The following is a 14,798-nucleotide window of genomic DNA, read 5'->3' as shown; positions in this document are numbered from 1 at the left end:
TAAGCCTACAAGCATTCACCTCCGTAATGGCTGAGGATGTTTTTTTTTCCTCTCTGCATCCTTTGCAATTTTGGCAGACAGGACACAACGGAAACCATTCTTTTTGATGAATAAGAAACATGCTAATTTCATTCTGGCACTGCTTGATAAAGCAGAGAGCGGACACAAAACAACACTGCATCCTTGTCCATTGATTCACACTCCGAGATACCTCTGAAACCATAAGCGTGTGCAATTTCTTCCCTCAGTGAAAAAGTAATTTTTGCAGAATAAAATGACTTAGTCCCCCACCTTCACTCTGTAAAGCTTCTCTCTCACTACCGGTGAGTAAACTTCTTAAGAGCATATTAGCAGATGTATCAGATTTTTGAGGAAAAAGACTGGGGAAGACATTCCGGCTTGTTCAAGAAATGAAACAGTCATCCCTCTCCTTCCCTGTTCTCAAAAAATCACAGTGCTTCCGGAAAAAAGAGGCCACAAACATTTGATTTCATTCAAATACATGGTTCATATAAGTGCATTTATTCCCTTGACAGAAAATGCATCCTCAATAGATTTAAAGGAGCCCTATAAATGAACAACTATCATAATCAGATCACTTGACTAACTCCAGTTCGGGCCAAAAGAGACATCTAGCCTGAGCACGATTAGGCGAGGTCTGTTGGCGTATGCAAATACTCCTGTACCAAGACCCAAAACCTTATGTTTCACTAATGCATATATCTTGAAAGATATTTCAGCTTAACTTGATGACTTCAAGAGATGAAGACATCCTGATTTCCCTTAATAAGTACAAGCATCTTCCTAATGCCTCCAGTGATTAATCATATTCACTGTTAACAATCTGTCTTTTTTCTAATTTAAAATAATCTTTTTTTTTTCCTTCCAGATACTAAATTCTATCATATCTTTTTTCACTAAATTAAAGAGACCTTTGGTACACAGCCTATTCTGCCCAAAGAAAATTGAGAAAATTTAAATACCTCGTGATAAGCTTAACCAACTGAGCACTTTAAAAAAAAAGTTTTATAACAAGTGACTTAATCACCCAAGTAATTTTTGAACCATTCAACATCTTCCTCTCTTTCGAATATCTCTTTAAAAACACTAACATTAAAGCTGGTTAAAATATTCCCAAACCAATTTCACCTCCGTAACCCTATTCGATGCTTCCTGTTTAAATATCTAACCATGGATGTAAATTGGTATTAACAAAGTAATTAGTTTGTTTACAGTAGCCCCCAATCACACAATATTACTCGGAGGGCTCACATACCATCATGTATCTGCTGTGACCCCTCCATCCTTTCCAAGGTCACTGCTTTCTGGAAGCAAACTTCCTCATTCTAGAGCTAGAGGCTCCAGTTTTCCCTGCAAGAAGTGTAACTTTGGGCTGAGACTCTATAAAGGCATTTTTGTCTATATTAGACCCAGTTAACCAAACAATTCAGGGGACACTGTACAGCTGGCATTCCTTCTGCATGCTTCACTGCTCCATTAACATTAATGTGAAATCAAAGCTGATCAAATTTGTGGATTATGCATTCTTCCAGGCCACTGATGAAAATACTACAAAGCACTGGACCTACTATAAATCCCAGAAAAATCTTCCATTTCTATTCTGTTTCCCACATCTACTTTTTCAAGTCTAGGCTGTTGACTCACTGACCATAAATGAAATCATATCCGTTGAACAAGATTCATTTTTCAACAGCACCCTCACTGACTAGCATTAGAGAAATAATGTATTATCATATAAACCCCATATATATATATTATATATGTACACACATACACTATATATATATATATATGTTTGAAGCAAGAGTTTTAATTACAAGTTTTTTGATCATCCAGAGCACTGGCAAAACATTGACACTGATCAGGCATCTAGCAGTTGCCTTTATTTCAGTAATTTTGAGTAAATCCTATCTCCAGGCCCCCCTCAGTCAATCCCTTTTTGAGTAGCATCCTGTTCTCCAAGTTGATTCAGCAGTCTATAAGAGCACCTCCATCCCACAATCCCTTTCCAGGCTTTGTCAGGCTCATGTTTTCTTGGGTTGCGTGTTTTTTGGTTTTTGTTCTTTTAAATATTGGCCTTCGTGTGTCACACAGCTACACCAGTTTGCAGAATATCAATACACTTTACCAACCTATTTATTCTAGACTTGACAACTCCAAACATAATAACCCACACTCAATTGATACCGACAGGCTGGACAAGACTAAGCGTCTAAAAGACTGAAGAAAGTCTTTGATGAATTATCATCTCACTAAAACATTATTTCCACAGTTCTGACAGGCTAGAAGAGCCTTCTTCACAAGCCACAATTTCAGGTAGAAATATTCATTGACAAGGGAAGAAGGTGCAAGTCAGGGTTATGTTCCCTCCACCATGTTTCAGTTATTTCCCATACCATGCTTGCCCTACCAGCTCTCTCTTTGTACTTGATCAGTCATATTGGGCAAATAACAGAAGGGTTCTGCAGCTCCCGTTAATCAATTCTGTCCCTGTACAGCTCCAGTTCTTTGTTAATTAGATCAAGCTAGCTCTTCACAGAGAATGCCAGAGCAATGTTATCTGCCTGTAATCTGCCAAATCACGACAAAAACCTCTTTAATTGCTTTTATAAGTTTAGTGCCTCTCTTGTTATGTAAAGTGTGTTATGTTTTGCTTGTTAGGCCTTGATCAAAGTCCTCCTCGTGTTCAGTGCAAGCTTCAATGTATTTCTGACACCAGAAAGCAGATGGATATATTGAGCTTTTCCAACTTCAAATTTCTACTTATCTGCCAGCAAAAGGCCACTAGTGTAGAACTAATTACAGTGGCAGAAGAACCACTGTTAACCTTCTGCTAATATGTCTGCTCCTTGGCTAGAAATTTCAGCTAGAGCAGTATAAAAAGCTTTGGCCGCTCTACTGCGCCTACCAAGACTCAGTCTGACTGCGTGCGCACATGTGGATGAGGACAGGGTCACACCACTTACTGTTACTACTTACTCTCCTCTTTTTCAAGTAGGTATGTAAGAAGCCAATGGTAACTACACCTTGCAGGGCAAAGATTCTTCCTGGTCTTTACAACAGTAGTAGAAAGTGCTCTTTATGAGTTTTAAACACTGTACCCAGTATTTATTCTACAAGTCACACTGACAGCATCTAACACATTTCTTCAGCTTCATTTTGAAGCAACTAGCTAAAAATCTTCCTCTTAAGATTTCTGCATCCTTCAATGATATCTTGAAGTCATTAAGTTATTCAGTATTTTTTCTCTCAAGCGTGGAATCAATACTTCCTCTAGACAAATGCATACCAACTTTTAAGTCTTTTCTGATGTTTGAATAACCAATTTTCACTAATACCTAAGTAGTTTCATTCTTCCTTTCACTGTTTCTGCATTCAAACTTGCAGATACACCTGCAGAATAGTAAGCTTGGGACAAGCTGAAAGGCCACCATACACTGCCACAAATCACTGCTCCTACTTGCACCTTTTGGGGTATGCTGAAAAGGCTGTTATTAAACTTAAGGGATTTTTTTTTTTTTTTTTTTAAAGAAGATGAGTTCTAGTTACCTTCAAAATGCCACAGGAATTTTGGAGGTGTCAGACTGACCCTGACTCCAGCATTCACACTGAGCATGAATTGGATTTAAATTGTCACAGCCGCATTGAGGTTACAATTGCACTGAATCAGCCTCACTTGCAGGATTAAACTGACATTTTGCTATTCCACTTTAGATATAAAATTGAGTCAATATTATATCTAACCTTCAAGAATTTCTAAAAGCCCAATTGTCTATGCTTTGAGGTATTTTTCTTGATAAGTTTTACATCTGCAGGGCTGAAAACAGTATATATCTTTTCATACTTTTTCCCACAACTTGTTTCAACTTTAACATTCAAAATCTGTTAGCAAATATGTACAATTAACATTTGGTGGTTAGCACATATTAATTATTAATCAGCAGCTTTCTTAATATTACTTAGAATGAGAACTCATCATCTAGCTAGTTTGAAAAAAGATGATTGAAAAAAAACAAGTACTATATTCTGAGAAGTCCAACCAGCTTCTAAACTGGCCAGTTCAACCATATTTTCCCCCTCTCTCACAGCTACTGGTAACTCCACCTTCTTCTTTCTCACAGTATGCAATGAGAATTTGTTTCGCCAACTAATTCTATTCCTTCACACACAAAAAAATGGGGTTACTGTATCATCCCTCTTCATCTTTAAGACTCCATTTCTTAATAAGCATAAAACCCTAGAAATTAAACCTAAGGTTTCTAAAAGTTAAACAGGAAATGAAGTTTCCATTCATGGCTTCAAATTTCCTAAATATCAGATTCTACATATCCTATTCTACAAGTCTGAATCTTTGTATTGATTTCTAGGTGTTCCGTGTTTTTGCAAATACTTTATGAACACCAATTTGGAAAAAAGTCACAATTTTCCATAAATTCTTCTATTTTTATATAGCTAAGAATGTTGCTTAAACACAACAAATTCCTGTCTTGCAATGAGCATTCTCTGAAACAAGCCCAGATATTATTAACTTAACATACGTGGCCACTCAAAAATACTAGGTAGGAAATATTCTACATGGAACAGAAAATGCAGGTCTTAAAATTATTTCTGTTCCAAGTACCTCCAGTAATATCAAGAGGTACTTAAACTCTGTGGAGACTAAATCCACCAGAATCAAGCTCAAAATAAGCAACTTTGTTGGCAGAGAATATTTCTCCTGCAGAATTTCTTCTACTGTATACATTATTACATGTTTATATTCTGGATTTGAATGTGATCAAACAGGATTCAACTCAATCTTCATGGGAAAAGTCTCATTTCAATACCACTCCCTCTTATCCTAGTAACCCGATCACATCTCAAAGAGGTACTCGACACAACGCAATTTTGAGAAACAAAGTCAAGACATTGCAACAGACAGAGCTGCTGGCCAAGCAGCACAGCCAGTCCACGTATGGGTGAAATGACAGTAGAACAGTTCAGAAAGGCCAGGTAGGCAACAGTCACCACTAGCAACAACCGGAATTTGTGGACAAGTACGGAAGAACTACTGTTCCATGCTGCAGAAGGTATAACTTGATGTGTGTGTGTATGTATACACATATCTGTATATACATACACACAGCGAGGCTCTTCTCAGAGCTGCGTGACAGGAAGATGAGACACAATGGCTGTGTGCGCGTGCATATATATGTATATATACACACCATATATATGTATATATACACACATACACATAAAACGTAAGGCATGAGGGACAGTAAGCTGAACATGAGTCAGCAGTGCGCCCTGGCAGCAATGAAGGCTAACAGCACGCTAGGCTGTATCAACAGGAGTAGAGCCAGTTGATCAAGGGAAGCGATTACTCCCTTTCACCTGGCACTTTTTAGACTACATCTGAAATATTGCGTGCAGTTTCGGACCAGTGCACACAGATGAACTGGAGTGAATTCAGCGGAGGGCCACCAAGACAGTCAGGGGGCTGGAGCACTTGCCCTGTGAAGAGAGGCTGTCGGAGCTGGGCTTGTTCAGACCAGAGAAGAAAAGGCTTTGGGTGGGCACGCTGATAGCAGCCTTTCAGTACCTACATGGAGGTTATTGAGAAGATGGAAATAGGCTCTGCACAAAGGCACATGGAAGGAGGACAAGAGACAGTGGTCATAAACAGAAGCAGCAGAGGCTCTGACCTGATATAAAGAAAAGGTCCTTCCCCGTGAGGACAGTCAAGCACTGGAGCAGGCCCAGAGACTGAGGAATCTTTGTTCTTGGAGGGTTTAAGACTCGACTGAACAAAGCCCTGAGCAACCTGCTCTGAACTCAGTGTTGACTCTGCTTTGAGCACCTGAGGTCCTTTCCAACCTGAACTATTCAAAGAAATCAATTTTGATTCCAGAGAACACTAGCATGCCCTATTACAATTTTAAATGTCAGATTATACCTTTCAACTCACCACCCAAATGCATCCACTATCAAGATGAGACAGAAAACACGTCGTTGGGAGTTTTTTCTCCAAAAGAACATACAATGTTCCAGTTCAAAACAAGGTCTGCAATACTCTCCCATATCAAAATTGAAATTTCAGAGATTTAAGGGATACAAAAGTTACCAGTCACCCAGATGCAGTACAATTAGAACACAGTGGCTAAACATGCAACCTTTTTTCTTGGGGGGGGGGGGGGGGGGGCAGGGGGGCAGAAGCAGGTATTCAGTCTGAGGCCGTGTTAACCCAGAAAAGACGGCACACTACATTCAGAACAGCTCTTCCTTGAAGCAGCAACTGCATTTTTCTGGGAAATCTCACATGCAGGAACTACCATTAATGAATAACCCCTATATTAAACGCTGATAAGAACAAAGAACAAAGGCTACGAATCTCTACGAAGCAAACGCGCAAACTCAGACCTCTCACATCAGAAGCACCTGTAGTGCAGTAGCCTAAGCAAGCTGTTTTGTTTTCATCCCTCTGCTGGGTGCTACTGCCCCTAGAGCAGAACTACCAAAACAAAGCCTGCTTATTCTGAACTGATTGATTTTGCATTGAAGCAGACAGCGACTGCTCACAAGGTCCATTACTCTCAGTCCAGGAGGGGAGGAGAACTACCACCTTCGACAAGGCAGGAGGAACATCTTCAACCGCTAGAGAAGTTTCTGCAGTGATTGACTCTGGGCTAAGTGATTATTCGCTAAAGCACAACGCCTGAATAACCATACAAAGAATAGCCAACGTTAAAAAATTAAAAAGGCAAGGAAATGTAATCATTAGCATCCTATCAGCATTAAAAAGGAAAAAGAGCTCCATCCTTTCCTTTTAAAGATCTTTTTGGCAATCAAAATTGCAGTTCTCGGTGAACCTGCAAATAGACTAAAGCAATGTAGTAAGAGAATAACTTTTTAAAGCACCAGTTTCGTACAAATCCATAAAGGGGCAGGAGGGGAAATCAACCGAGTTTACAAGCAGCTCACAAACCTGAGCACCTAGTCGCCCAGTCACCAATACACACACCAGTGAAAGTAACCCTTAAATGGCTCAACGGAGGAACTTAAACACTAAAACGGTAGCAAGGGAAAAGAGGTGACAGCGCCACAAACAGCCTTATCCCTCCAAAGCTTTCCCTCACAAATATCACGCAGAAACCGAATTACGCTGCGCGTGGTTACCCGTTCTACAGCACTGTCGTTTAGTCACAGCGGGAGCAAGAACAACAACACGGGAACTGCCAGGCCACAGCAGGCCTGAGCCCCCGCGGGTCGGGACCTGCTTCCAGCAAGGGCCCCACCAGAGGGGACACGGGGCCGCCAAGGAGGCAGCCCCCCGCCGCCCCCCAGAAACGGGGGCGCGCTTAGGCCGAGAGGCGGCATGTGCTGCCCGAAAGGCCGCCGGGAGCCCCCGGGCCGCCGCTAGCAGGCGGCGAGGCGGCGGAGGCCGGACCCTTCGCTGCGGGGCTGTGCCGGCCGCCTCCCTCCGCGCGGGGCCCGGGGCGGCGGGGGCAGCCCCAGCCCAGCCCGCGCCCCTCCGCCTCCCCCGGGGAGCGCGGCCGCCGCTCGGGCCCCGGCGCCTCCTCACTCCGCCGCGCCGGGACCTCGTCCCGCCCCCCGCGCCCGGCGGCCGTTACCCCGCCGCCCCCTCCCCCCCCCTCAGCGGCCGTTGCCCCGCCGCCCCTCCCCCCCCCGCGCGCGCCCGGCGGCCGTTACCCCGCCGCCCCCTCCCCCCCCCGGCGGCCGTTGCCCCGCCGCTCCTCCCCCCGCTCCGCGCCGGCGGCCGTTGCCCCGCCGCCCCCCGCGCCCGGCGGCCGCCTCCCCGCACGCACCGCCGCCGGGGCCCGCCCCTCCCCGGCCCGCTCCCATTGTGGCGGCGGCGCCGCCGCGCCGCGGGCTCTCACCTCGGCCGGCGGTGAGGCGGGGTGGGGGGGGCTGCGGGCCGCCGCGGCGCCCCGGCGCGCTGGCGGGACCCGAAGCTGGCAGGCGCCGGCCCGCCCGCCTCCGTGCTCGCCTCGGCGCTCAGCCGCCGCTCGGGGGCCGCATCACCCAGCGTCCGGTCCCCCCCACCCCCCGCCGGAGCAGCCGCAGGATCCCCCGGGCAGCAACAGGCGCCTCCGCCGCAAAGGTTCCGCAGGGCGGAGGAAAGGTTCCCCCCACCCGCGCGGGCCCGGGGCGGCGGCCGAGGCGGGCGGGCGGGCGCGGCGCGACCCCCGCGGGCCGCCGGGAGCCTCCCGCCTTCACTGGGGGAGGCGGGGGCGCCGCCCGGCCCCCAGGGAGCCTCGCCTCCCGGGCCCGGCCTGGCGGAGCCCGCCGCGGCGGCAGCGCCAGGCCTGGGCCGCTCGCGGGCCGGGGGCGGCGGGCGCCGGCCCCGCCGCGGAGCCGCGGCCTCGAGCGGCCCCTCGGCGGCGCCCCCGGCCGCCGGCATTAGCGCTGCGCTCACTTACGGGCGTGCGTCGAGGCTGCTCGGCGGCGCCGGGGCCCGGCCGCATGCTGGAGTCCCGCAGGCCCCATCCGCCCGCCCGCCCGCCTCGGCGCAGGGCCCGCGGCCACGGCCCCGCGGCCCGGCAGCGCCCCGAGAGCCCCGGGCCTGGGCCTGGGCCTGGGCCGCCGCACCCGCGAGCAGGCCGCGCAGCCCGGCGAGCGGCGGGCAGTCACCGATCGCAACGCTTGAATCCCATCTAGGGGCTGGAGCTGGTAATGTCAGTGCTGCTTTCCAGCACCCCAGCGCGCAGGCAGCGAGCAGCAGCGGGGATCCGGCCCTCCCGCTTCCCGGGACCACCGCGCTCCCCGGGCAAGGGAGTTTGCCACTTACGCTGCTGCTGCTCATTTTGTGGCGCTAAAAGACGTTGTTCCATGGAACTGGAGCATGGATGTCACTTCCCTCCACACGATGCTGTTAGTTATCCATAGAATCCCAATAATTCTGGTTGGAGGGACCTCAGGTCTCTCATCCAGCCTCCTGCTCACCGTACGGTCAGCGCTGAGTTCAGACCAGACTGCTCAGGGCTTTGTCCAGTAGCATCTTAAACCCTGCAAGGATGAAAACTTGTTAGTCTTTGGGCTCCTGTTCCAGTGCCTGACTGTCTTTACTGGGAAGAACTTTTTCTTTATATCCAGTCTGATGTAAGGACCAATTTATGTTTATGACCATAGTTTCTCATCCCCCCTGCCATGAACCTCCATACAGACTGCTCTGTCTTCTTGATAACTTCTGTAGGTACTGGCAAACTGCCATTAGGTCCCCCCAAAGCCTTCTCTTCTCCAGACTAAACAAGCCCAGCACCTTCAGCCTCTTAGGTCGTATGCTCCAACCCTTTCGTGGCCTCCACAGGACTCAAATTTATTTGCATCTTTCTTGTGCTGGGGTGTGTGTGTGTGTGTGTGTGTCCAAAACCTCACACACTATTTCAGACGTGATCTAATGAGTGCTTAATAAAAGGGGAGTTAATCACTTCCCTTGATCTGCTGGCTGTGTTCCTACCGATACAGCCCAGCATACTGTTAGCCTTCATCACTGCCAAGGCACACTGCTGACACTGCATTACCGAACACGCTGCTGATCCTGTACAAAAGAAGGAGCCTGATATCATTTCCTTTTGTTAAAATGAAGAAAGAATAACATCAGCATAGAAACTGTGTTTCATGAGTACTATTTCCTAGGCTGGTACTCAACAAATATCCAGAGCATGGGGAAAAAAAAAAAAAGTGGTAAAAGTAGTTGCTGACTCTGGATATCTAGTGGCAGCTCAACACCTAGTCCTTCAAGAGTCTTTCATATTTTGCAGAAACCAGAGCCAAAGCAGGTCCAGAATAAAAGGATTTTAACACGACAGAGCAAAAGGCATGAGATATCATGGAGAGCCTTTAGCCTCCTCCCCAGCTAGACACACTCAAATCCTCCATAGGACCTTTTTCCTGTTAAACCTGACATGAAGCTCCAGATTTTCCTTCTGCCAGCCCATCACACAGAGCACATGTCCAGAGAAAAGGGTGAAGGCAGAGTTGTCATCGCAGAGATGCAGAGTGGAACAAGTAGAAAATTAAAGCAGACAGAAAAGCCCCACACAGAGCAGTGAGGAGTTCTTACTAGCTTTTGCTCTATGTTACAACATAAAAAATGTCTTGCTTCAGGCATTTGCTCTACAGTAGCATTGACAAGCACAGACCAGTGAAGGGTGGCTGCTTCAAGGGCCATTCCTGTAAGCACTCCAGCAGCCAGCACCTTCTCCCTGTCTCTATGAAGCTGACTAGGGCTCCTAAAACAGACCTAGAAGATTATTTTCAGCTTCCATCAGTGTATGATCACCATCTTTGGAAGTCAGTGAATCTTTGCGGCCAAATGTCCATATTGCGTCCTAGTTCCTCCCCCACTGGACAGATGTGTTAGGCTGGGTTCAGCGGAGGGGAGCTGCCTGCAGAGCCCCACTGCAGGGTTTGCCCTTCTTCACATGGCTCCGCATCACTAGTGTTGCCACAGCAGGTGGCTCACAGCCCATCCTCAGTATACCTCTGTTTACCATACAGAAGCAGATGCCACTAGGAGGTCACAAAACCACCAACGCACAATCCAAGCAACAAATGTGAGTTATCACTGCTCATCTGCAACACTGAGGCTAGAGTTATACCATCCAGGCACAGCCTTGAATCGGGTCAGAAAGATCAGGGGTTATTCCTTAAGGAAACATAAGTACCCTCAACTCCCACCACACATGGCAGCTCTAGCTCCTTAAACAGGTACAGTCTGTCCTTACCATACCACCATACATTTTTGCAGGCCACAAAAATCTCATTCAGTCTTCCCTGCATCTCTTTAGACTGTTCAGCCTTGGCAATGAGGAGCAGCCCAGCTCCTGTGATCTGTCCTTAATCGGAGGACCAAGAAAGGCTTCTCAGTCCCCTTCTTCACTGTTCTCCCAATCACAAGTCAACCAATCTGCTATTTGTTGCTGTGAAAACCAGATTTCCTATTCGGGACCTCACTGTGGAAGATCAGGATGAAGGAGCGAGCCCTCCCAAGGTACACAAATTAACAAATGGCCTGAAATCTTCTGAGGGAGAAGACAGATTACAGTGCCTTTGCACTGAAATCCCGCACAGCCATGGTCAGTTCAGTCCAGTTCCCTTCTCCATGCAGAGGGTTTCTTGCAGAAACACACGGTGTGAGGAGCAGATATGTGGGGCCTCTTTCTGTTCAGTCAAGGGATCCGTCCAGAGACCAGTGGTTACCAATCGACTTGTGTGGACCACCTAACCACACAACCCACCAAGTCCCACTAGTCCTCAACACATACATCAATGGTCACCAAAAGTGCTGTACAGACATCAGATTCATGTGGTTCCCTGGGCCAGTGGCCAATTGCTGGCCACAGCCATTCCAACCATAGCTTGAGACCCATGGTCAAAAGCAGCAATAGGTATAGGACTGTGGTGTGCCAGCTGTCCCTCCCTCACAGCCTTTGCCTCAAGTGAATATGACTGAGCACCTGCAGCAGGCTTTGCAGTGAGCTGGGCAGGCACCCAAGGAATGGGAAATTCCCTTAGCTGAGTGTTGGGAAACACCAAAGCAAAGGGATGCGGAGTAATCCTCCTTCACCAGGCTCTGGCTCTAGCCTGCAGCAGTTATTCCAGTCTCAGGGCTGGCATGGTCTGGCTCTTGCAAACCCACACGGTGCACAGGCCCAAGGGGGAGTGGTCCGGAAGATCTGTAGAGCAGCTGATTTTTCTCCTCGTGCCACAGCTGCAGACTGATGTGCAGGGAACTTCGGCACATATGAGCAAGAGCAAATCACTCCCAGTCAGGATCCCAGCCTTCCTCCAGCATCCCTCACCCAGCCCAAACACACTAGCTCTCCTTTAGCAACTCCTACACATCCAAAGAACAGCAGTGCCTTGTTTCTATAGATAACTAGAGCTGACTGATGTCCCATGACTTATCCTGGGCCCCAAAGAGCAAGGAAGACAATAGAGCCACTATCTTGACACAGGAAAGGCTATCAGATTTGGAAGCAACAGCTTTAATATTTATCTCTTCAAATGCTCACGTCATTTACAATCTGAATTGGTTTCCTAGGCCGTATCAGTTACAAGGATTAGGAGCTGTAGAGGACATTAGCACAACTCCTTTTCTGAGGTTTTTACAGCTTAATGGGCAGGAAGTGCTGTGGATGAGACTGCAGCTTCTGACACTCTGACCAGAAACTCCTCCACAGCTCCCCATCTTTCCTGTGTGTTTTTTTTTTCTGTCCTTGAATCACCTCTCAATTAATGGTACAAAAATAAAGCAGATGTCATCTGTCCCTCCTAAACTGCATATGCATTATTCATCTATATGCCCTAATTGATTCTCTCATAACCATGAGCACTTCTGCTCTTGGTTACTTTGTTCTTGTGCACTGGAGCACAATTTATAAGGTTTTATGCTACTTTTAAAAGGCACTGTCAGAACTTTGCCTTTCATAACTTTTCTGATCAAAGCTCCAGGTTAGATCTCCCAATACCCTCAGGCCTCACAGTTTTGTATCCAGAGGAAAGTGTCCATCAAGTAACTCCGCTGCACTGATGATCAGTGTTCCGAGTGGGCCAACCCTACAGCTGGAAGTCTTCATGTGACACCTCATTCAAAGCAATTAATAAATCACTGACCTCATCACTGGCAAAAGCATGTTGGGTTTGATGGGATCATAAATCACAGCAATTGTTTTTAAAGTACTCTAGAGACAGCATTACAACTGCTGGTGGACATGCCCATTCTTAGACCCTTCCCTTCCAAGCATGGAAGTTGTACCATGGTGGCACAACTCCAGCTTCCCACAGAGCTTCCCAGGCCAGAGTTATTATGCAGCACTGCGCGTGGCATCACCATCTACCTGCTTAGCCTCTTCTGTGTTGACTCACATGCGCTCTGTAACAGTACAAAGACCTCCTTTTCTCTTGCACCTTTCCCCATTTCTGCTTTGCTTGTTCCCACACTATCCCGCCAGGGAAGGAGGGGCTTTACCCCAGTCATTCCCTCGCTTGTGGCAGGGCAGGCACATCCAAACAGCAGGAAGGGAAATCCACGGACGCTCCCATGCAGTTCCCTTCTTGAGAGACAGACTCCAGCAGTTACACAGAGGGAAGGTGGAAAGGAAAGTGGAAGTCAGAAATAGAAGGATGCTCCACTTATAACAAGCTTTCCACTTAAGGACTTGGTCAAGGAGTTCCCAAGGAACCTCATTTCAGAGAGGAACTAGTTAAGATTACGGTTGTCCAGTTTCAGGGACGTATAACCAGCAGCATAATGTTCAGCCTGAACTTCACTTGCGCCTCAGCGCTCAGCCTGCAGCCTTCTCTTTTCCCCACTAGAAGGGGCTAAGAACTAGACACTGTCGAGAGGAGTAACCAAACTTTTGTAACGGACAAGTTAAAGGTAACCCTCATTACATGAAACAACCTGAATGTTTCCTCTGCATGTTGCTAGGCTCTGAATTAGAACAATCCAGAAGAGATTTGGTGTATGTCTCTGCTTGGAGAACTGGCATTTATTTCATTTTCTTTCCCCCGTGATGAGCTGCTTTGGGAAAGATTAGAGTATTGAAATGTTGTAATGCCATTACATAACTCAGCAGAGCACTGCTCGCTTGAAACACTGTTCAGCCTCCACCAGTGCATTCTCAAGTGCTGTGTAATAGAATTAGACACAGCCATCCAGAGAGGGCAGTGGGAAGGTAAAACAAGGCAGAGTCCTGTACAGCCTCTCCCAGAGGAAGGCTGAAAGGCTGCCAACTTCAGGTGAGGAAAGAGAAGAGCATGGAAGGGACAGAACATATACAGTGACAGGAGGGAGCAAGGGGAAGATGGGGTGCTTTGCTCGCAAGAGAGGAAGCAGCACACTTAAAGAAACTGAAGTGATGAGTTTAAGATTCAATACAAGGAAGCACCTTATTAAAAAGTGTCACACAGCTGCCCCCAGCAACCCACACAGCAGGATACTTGGCTAAAGCAGGGCTTGCACTGCTGGCCCACCTACTACAATTGTCAGCCCTCAGCCACAAACTTTGACATTTGGACAAGGGCTGCAAGACCAGTGCTCAACCCACCTACAGTCCTGCAATGTTCAGACCTCCCCCACCAGGGGGGAAGCTAAGCTCAGCTCCAGCTGCATCATTATGCTAACTGTGAAAGACTGGTAGCAAATTCCCAACAAAGCCCAAGAAAAAGTAAAAAGTATGTAGCTTTCTTCTTGCTCTACTTAACCAGAGCCATCCACAGTAGAACAACTCAGCAGCAAGCAAAGCAAAAATACAGCCTTACATTAAGACACTACCAGATTCCTGTTTGCTTCTGAGCTCAACCAGAGAAACTAAACATCTTCACACTCTCTCCTACACTCAACTCTCCTTTTAAGCCCTCCTTCCAAGCCAGCTGGTTCTAGCAGGTGCAGCAAGGTGGGCCCAGTGACTCCCTCCTGGCCTCTTCAAAATGCATTAACCCTCTCCTGGCCAACATGGACGTTTCTGCTTACCTAGGTCAAGAAGAGGGCACTGGGCAAAAAGTCACCTCCCCACCTTTCTCGGTGGAAAGTAAACCCAGTGGCTGGTCAAGATTTCCCTGCTCTCAGCTGTGCTTTGGAAGTGTCACAGAGAAGGCACCAAGGGGTTATATCTTTCCTGCAGACAGCTCCCAGCTTGCCCTTCCTGAAGGCACAACCAACTTTTTGCCACTTGGAAGAGCAAGGCCAACCTCCTTCTGCCAAGGGAGGAGCTGGGATGCAGAGCTGGGGGAGACTGATGTTTGCTCTGCTTTTGCCTACAGCCAGC

General features: G+C 47.6%; 1 protein-coding gene across 1 annotated transcript in view; it reads right to left on the bottom strand.

Moving 5' to 3' along the window:
• The window catches only part of RAD54L2 (RAD54 like 2), a 64,535-nt gene extending 56,605 nt beyond the window's left edge, over positions 1-7,930 (bottom strand). The window contains exon 1 of the mRNA XM_067303282.1: positions 7,902-7,930. The gene's annotated coding sequence lies outside the window, so the exon portion shown is untranslated. The remainder of the gene's footprint in view (positions 1-7,901) is intronic.
• Positions 7,931-14,798: the final 6,868 nt, after the last annotated feature.

Source organism: Apteryx mantelli, chromosome 12, assembly GCF_036417845.1.
Source record: "Apteryx mantelli isolate bAptMan1 chromosome 12, bAptMan1.hap1, whole genome shotgun sequence".
Lineage (NCBI taxonomy): Eukaryota > Metazoa > Chordata > Aves > Apterygiformes > Apterygidae > Apteryx > Apteryx mantelli.
The sequence above is the reverse complement of the archived record's forward strand: the minus strand, read 5'-3'. Positions and strand labels throughout refer to the sequence as shown.